Source organism: Microcebus murinus, unplaced genomic scaffold, assembly GCF_040939455.1.
Source record: "Microcebus murinus isolate Inina unplaced genomic scaffold, M.murinus_Inina_mat1.0 scaf005_hap2_Mmur4.0, whole genome shotgun sequence".
NCBI lineage: Eukaryota > Metazoa > Chordata > Mammalia > Primates > Cheirogaleidae > Microcebus > Microcebus murinus.
In genome coordinates this window covers 1,187,630-1,194,362 of record NW_027438951.1, presented here as the reverse complement: position 1 = coordinate 1,194,362, position 6,733 = coordinate 1,187,630, and the positions used below count along the sequence as shown (strand labels likewise).

At 53.0% G+C, this 6,733-nt stretch overlaps 1 long non-coding RNA gene across 1 annotated transcript; it reads left to right on the top strand.

Annotated features, from left to right (window-relative positions):
* Window positions 1-4,013: 4,013 nt before the first annotated feature.
* Window positions 4,014-5,311, top strand: LOC142866407 (uncharacterized). Its single transcript, XR_012916386.1, has 3 exons — window positions 4,014-4,376; window positions 4,565-4,693; window positions 4,970-5,311. It is a non-coding gene; the product is annotated as an uncharacterized LOC142866407 (long non-coding RNA).
* The last annotated feature ends 1,422 nt before the right edge of the window (window positions 5,312-6,733 follow it).

The window sequence follows — 6,733 nt, the reverse complement described above, 5'->3', positions numbered from 1 at the left end:
CTCCGCCTGGTTCTGACCGGCGACCCACCAGCGCGTCCGCCTAGGTCCTGTGCCGGCGTCTTGATCCGGGGTCCTGCAAGGGGATTCCGCGTCCCTTGCCCAACACCACACCCGGCTAGTCCGGGGGTGGATTTTCACACTCCTCCCCCAGCCCTGAATTCTATCCGGTAGTCTGTGGGGAAGGCAAGTCCCGGACGAGCCCCCAAATGTTAGGGACCGACCTTCCACAGCCCCACCAGACAGAAAAGCAGGGACATCGAGGATGCAATCACACAAGAGGAGGTTTATTTTCTGGCTAGCCAGGGTCCAAGCCTCAGAGCACCAACGCAGTGGCCACTCTCCCAGGCAAGGACCTATTCCACAGATTATTGGTTATCCACACAATATCATCAACGAACTAGAGATGGAACAAACATTACCAAGAGATGAGTGAGGCTTTGAGTCCGTGCTGATGGGAAGAGAGTGTGTGTATTTTTATTCGTTTGAAGGATGGTGGCATTATGACAGGCAGGCAGTTGTTGCTGCTATTAACATCTGAAAACGTAAGTAATGGATTGATATGTGTAAAGCGCTTGAAACAGCATCTGGAATGTATAGTAAGTGTTCGCGATTACTGCGTATCGTAGGAAGTGTACATATGGATGTGGAGGAGCCCAGGGGAGGACTGTGGTGCGTTCTGTGGTCTGGCTCCTCACCATCCAACCCCACCTTGGTCTAGTGAGCCTTCTTCAACAGCAGACGCTGGGCGGATGAAAACTACATGTCCCTGGCTCCTTTGGAAGGAACATTCGGTGCTGCCTCACAGGATGCGGCCTACGCTGGGCCAATTAGTTGCACTGGTATGTGGCTCGGAAAGCAGAGTGAGGCGGACTCTGCTACATCTGCTCTCTCTGCAAGTCACAGAGATGTGAGTTTCCACGTAAAAGTGTGATGTGTCTGCCGTGGTCACATTGCGAATAGCCTGACACCTTGAGGAAATATTTTTCTCTTATTCACCAAAAACGGTGATCTGACTCAGCAAACAGGTCATTCGCATCCTTGCTGAAGGTGTGAAGGGCTTTCTTCCACTTTTGGCTGTCTCGGTAATGTGAATGAAAATACCAACCATCATTCGTGTCAGAACGGTAAGTGTTCATCACCTTCAAACATAGACTGGTCACAGGTACAAGAGCTTGGCAAAGGCTGCTAAAGCAACCTGTGAGAATGCATTGGGTACGTGGAACTTACAATAAAGAATATTTTATATTTTATTATTGTTTGTTAATTGTGTGCCATATGCTTTATGTGAGTCACAATTGTAATAAGGTTATGTGTGTGTGTGTGTGTGTGTGTGTATGCCTACTTTCCACCCCCTCCACACACACACACACACACACACACACACACACACACACACACCCTCAGAGAAGCAGTCATCAAACATTTATCAGCGCACTACTGCTAAGAAGGGATGGTCAGGCACCAAGGAGAGCCGTTACCAGACCTAGGCTTCAAGGCACAAGGACAGGGGCTGGTGCTACTGCACCCGGGTGAGACTGAGAGCCTTTTCCAGGAATTCTGCTGCTCCCCGAGCTGTAGGGAGGCCTGGAGGTTGCAGGGGGATCAAATATCTTTGGCTGTCTGTTCTCCTAACCTGTAGTGTCCTGTGCCTTCCATGGGCTTAGCCCAAGGGGCAGAACAAGGGAGCCCCCTGAGTGGCACCATCCACCATGGGGCAGCTTTCTGGGGCGGGGAGCAGGGCAGGACAGCTGACTGGATGTGGGGGAAGGGGCAGTAACCAGCACAGCAGGTAGAAGAGTGGCTTGGGAACAGCACAGAGGAACCAAGCAAGACAAGGCCTGTGTCACCTCCTGGCCCTGAGATTTGGGGGGCTGGGCCTCGCACAGGAGAATGATGGGTCAACGCCACTGGCAGAGATCGGGGGCAGGGGGGAAGCAGTGTCCTCCAGGCAGGGAGCACACGGAGGGCGAGAGAACGTGCCTAGAGCACGTCGAGAAAAAGTGGAGTAATATCTGAAAGAACGGTCTTGCTAACGGCTAACAAGAAAATACATTTTTAACTCGCAGTCACTGAGAGTAGCATAAAACCTGCCTCTGAGGTTAGTAACAGGAATATCTATCCCACAGAGATGTTTACCTGGCAACTGAAGGAAGCTGAACAAACAAAAGAAGGTGTAAATCCTCCTTTACGTTCACTAGAGCTGGTCAATGCACATTCCAAAAGGAAAAAGAGTTTGTGGGAGAGGGGAGGAAAGGGTACACTACCTGATGGACTGCCATCACAAATTCACGGCCTGTAAAAAGGGTTTTTTGTTTGTTTTGTTTTGTTTTGTTTTGTTTAAATGGCCTTCAAAAAGTTGCTGAGCAGACAGTAGGAGTTCCAACTCTTTCCCGCTTCCTCCAGGAGAGATGGCACCAGCTGCCTCCCGTTATCAAGAGAAAAGAAGAAACTAATTTCTGCTATCAATCTGCTACATGAGAAACAGAAAAGGCTAACATAGCAGTTTCTCAGCTGTCTTCTGCTAATCGGGCTGCAGTCATAAGTCCCCCGTCCCCAGCGTGGCCTAATAAAGAGTCACTGGCGCTGTGTCCTCTCTCTCTTCGGAGAAGGAGTAAATAAACTTTGCGCTTCTGTGTATCCTAAACGTTGTCTGAGAAATCTTTCTCACCCGCGTGCAAACTTCACACCCTAACAATAACCATCGTGACAAGTCTGGATCTCCATAGTGCCTTTGATTACAGGAGCTCAATCAAGGCGTTTGGATTTGGATTGCTTTCACAGGTTTTATCCTGAAATCTTAGCTTCCTGTCTCCATCCTGTCCCCCACCTGGGAGTACCCGTGAGACCGTGGTTCCTCCTTCTGTAATACCTCTCCCCTCGGCTCATAGACTGTCAGTCAGTGAAGATTTTTTTTCTTTGGTTGGTGGATTATATCGTCGGCTCCCTGTTAAAATGTATTCACACACTGGGGGGAGTGAGCGGCACTGAGTACTAAATCATTAAGGATCCAACAGACTATTTTGTCCCATGGCTGAGAGTAGGACTATGAAGGACGGGGACAGGAGAGGAGTATTGTTGACGGCTGGAAGGGAGGATGAAAGCGGCTGCAGCACTGATTTCCAGGGAGGTCACGCGGGTGGGGTGGTGCTAGGGGCCAGCCATGAGCACAAGCATCAATAATAACCTCGCAATTTGGGGAGACATTTTCCTTTAAGCTCATATTTTTTGGCTTTATTTGGGGGAGGGGTCGGAGGGGTTGTGGGGGTGGGTAGCCCCTTAGTGCCTGGCGTAGCGTGCTTTGGGAGACGCCGGGAAAGCCTTGGGAGTGGAAAGTTGCCATTCACCTCTTGGTGGTGCCACCACGGGCACTTGGGCGCTCTTGGAACCCATCCTCCAGGGAAGTGAGTTTCGGAGCTGGCCCGGGGTAGGTGGCTGCTTGGCGGTTAGGAGCTCATTCGAACGGCCTGTCATTCTTGGAGTCTGCGAAGCTGGAGACTGGCACAGGCTCTGTGATCCGCTCCAGTTTCCCCCAGCTTGCCACCCTCGCCCTGGCCGTTTACAAATGGGGGGACTTTGGACACACAGAGGGACCACAGGGAATGGACAAGATTTTTCCCTCTGTGCACACCGCTCCAAGTCCTCAACTGCGGTGGCCATTCTCCCCTCCAGGCTAACTCAGGTCGTCTGTCTCCGCCCCATTTGCCCAGCCACACACCGCCCGACTTTCTGCTCTCTGGCCGTCTGGACTCCTTCCGCTCTGCCCCGCCCCCTCCCGGCCGCCACCTGCACCCGAAGCGCTCCTGCCCAGGTTCAGAGGTCCGAGGTTCCGCCCCTGCCGAGGTCCCGCCCTGGGGAGCCTGCAGCGCCTCTTGAGCCCAGCGGCCGGCGGACCTCCCGAGGGCGCCTCAGTCTCCGCAGCGCCGACAACTGGCCCGACAGGGGCGCGCAGGCGGCAGGGCGGGCTTGGCGGGAACCGACCGCATGCAGCCCGAGTGCGCCGGCGCAGTGGCCATCCCGCGGTGCATTGTGGGAGAAGGGGCGGAGCGTCGTGCGGGAGCCTGAGCGCTTCAGCGGCTGTTGGGCAGGGCGGCTGGCTTCCCGGTGGGCTCTGAGGGAGAAGCGAGCAGCCATGCAGGCCCCAGACGCAGGTGCAGCGGGAGGCGCAGGCGGTGAGGCGAGCGATGCTGGGGCAGGGGGTGTCCCTGCAGGCCCCAGAGGCACTGCAGGATGCGGCGGCGCGAGACCGGAGGGCGCTGTGGCTGACAGGCTCCCTCGGTTGAGGGGGCATCGCACGCTCCAGGGCAGGGTGAAGAGACCCGGGTCACGGTGTCGGCCTCAGCCTCGGAAGGAGGCCCTGGGCGCAGAGTGCTGGAGTCGTATCCTTTGCAAAGAGCTCCCAGGGTCAGGGCACGGATGGCCTTGGACGGGCAAGGAGAGATTCGAGGGGCCGGGCAGGGGGGACGTCCTGAAGAGATGGTGTGTGAGGGGTCCCGGGTGGGCTGAGGGACGGCCTCAGAGGAAGGACGCCCGAGGCACGAAGTCGCCTTAACGGCATCTCCACCAGCGCCCTCACAGAGCCTTTCCTGCCCTTCGTGGAGGCGGAGATTGCCCACCTGTACCTGGCCCCAGGTGGCGGACACCTCGCAGGGACGGTCCACCGGGAGTTCGCAGTGATTGGCAGTGGCCTGGTTCTGTAAGTGCCAGGAAGGGGCGGGGCTGAGTGGGACTGGCAGCCGGTGATGGAGGCAGTCTCAGCTCGAGGGGGGGGCGCTGTTGAACGCGTGGAGACACCTAAGGGTTAAGCCTGTGCTGAGCCTGTCGCTGCCTGACGGGAGCGCTCTAAGCAAGACACCTAAGGATTAGGTCGAATGGCCACGGGGCTGGGGCTGGGGCTGGGGCTAGGGCTGGAGGTCGGGGGAAATGAGGAGTTAGCTCCGCTAATGTGATTTTCCTTTTCCCTCACTTTTAGCCCAGTAACTGCTGAAAACTCTGGCCTCCTCCAAATTTCTGTCACCTCCTTGCTCAACCAGCTTTCCGTGGTGGTGCAGACAGACCATGCAGCGCTTTGTGCCCGGATTTTCGCTAAGCCTCTGCGGGGAAAGGGCGGTTGAAGTCCGGTCTTGTGTCTGTTCCTGGGCAGCGCAGCCCTCCCTAGGTCAATGATTCCTGTAGTAGTGGCCACTTTATTGGGCGGGGGGTGGGGGGGAAGCTAATTGTTTGACTGCACTGACCCTTGGGTGCTCTCTACCCACTCGTTCGGATTGCTGCGTAAATGCTTGTTACCACTGAAAATAAAACGGAGCTACTTTTCTGTGTTTGAGTTTCTTTTCAGCTGTTGCGCGTCCGGGTTTTCTCACCTTTGTCCTCGGGTTGGCGCAGAGACCCTGGGATTCGGAGAGTCAAGTAGTGCAAGGTAATGGAAGATAGTTTAGGAAACGCAAGAAGATGAAAACCAACTGAGTCTGGGTCCTGTCTCAGCATTAATTACCCGTCAGCATTTTGAAATACTTTTGTACTTTTATAGTTTTATTATACATTAAATGTACAGCAGTCATACAAACATATAAGGTTTTGCAGGTTTAATACTAGGCCTTTTGCCCGAAATGTTTTTATGGTGACCTTGGAGCTTCACCTCTTTCTGAAGAGCTTCAAAACCATGTTATTGAATGGATGCGTGAAAGATGCATTACAATGTAATTGTTGAGCACGTAACTTGTTCTAATTTTTTCCCCTATCAGACATAAGGATTCATAGGGAGTCTTGTATAAACATCGCTGCATGAATGGTTGTTTCCTTCACATGGATCCCAAGAGGTAGAATTACTTTCTATTTACTTGTTTAAGGCTCTGGGTCTGCAGTGCAAAGTTGCTCTTTAGAAATTGTGCCCTCCCACCAGAATGCCGGTTTCCCCACATCCTTGTCACTGCTGGATCTGCTTCCAGGCGAAAATTGAAGAAACTTTGTTTGCATGACAAGAGCAAACAATCCAGAAACACTAGAATAAAAATTTTGTGGCTTCCCAGTCCCGTTTCAGATCAGTGAAGAAAAGTGCCAGGACGATTGGTTAAGTGTTTTGGGGGAGGGAGGGTTGTAGTGTTGGGAAAATACAATTAAAAACAAAATCACCTGCCAACTCCGGTAGCGTCTCCACAAAGGTGGAAAACAGTTTTATTATTGAATAAGCATTGCACCAGAATGTGATGCACATCATGGGCAATCTGCTAAAAGACTGCAAAGACAGAAAGAAATCTCACCCTTTTACAGAGCCAAGCAGATACAACCCATTGTACACAGGCTCTCAAGACTGACAGTAGCTAGTCGGCAAGTGAGATGATTTGATGGCACCATCTCTTGTCCATAGTTCATGCTAAATTTACCTGGTAATTGGGGTGACCAAATGTGTTAGTTAACTGGTGTTACAGACTGAATGTTTTGTGTCCTCTCCCCGCCACCCCCCCCCCCATTCATATGTTCAAGTCCTGACCCCCAGTGTGGCTGTATTTGGAGATGGGGCCTCTAGAGGAATAGGAGTAGTTATGGCTACGGGAGGTCTTAGGTTCGGGGCTCTCATCCAATATAATTAGCGTGCTTATAAGAAAAGACAAGAGAGCTCTCGTGCTGTCTCTCAGCACACACCCACTGGGGCGGAGCTTTGTGAAGACACAGCGGTGGACAAGCCAGGAAGGTAGCCCTCACCAGAAACCAAATTTGCCGGGACCTTCACCATAGATGC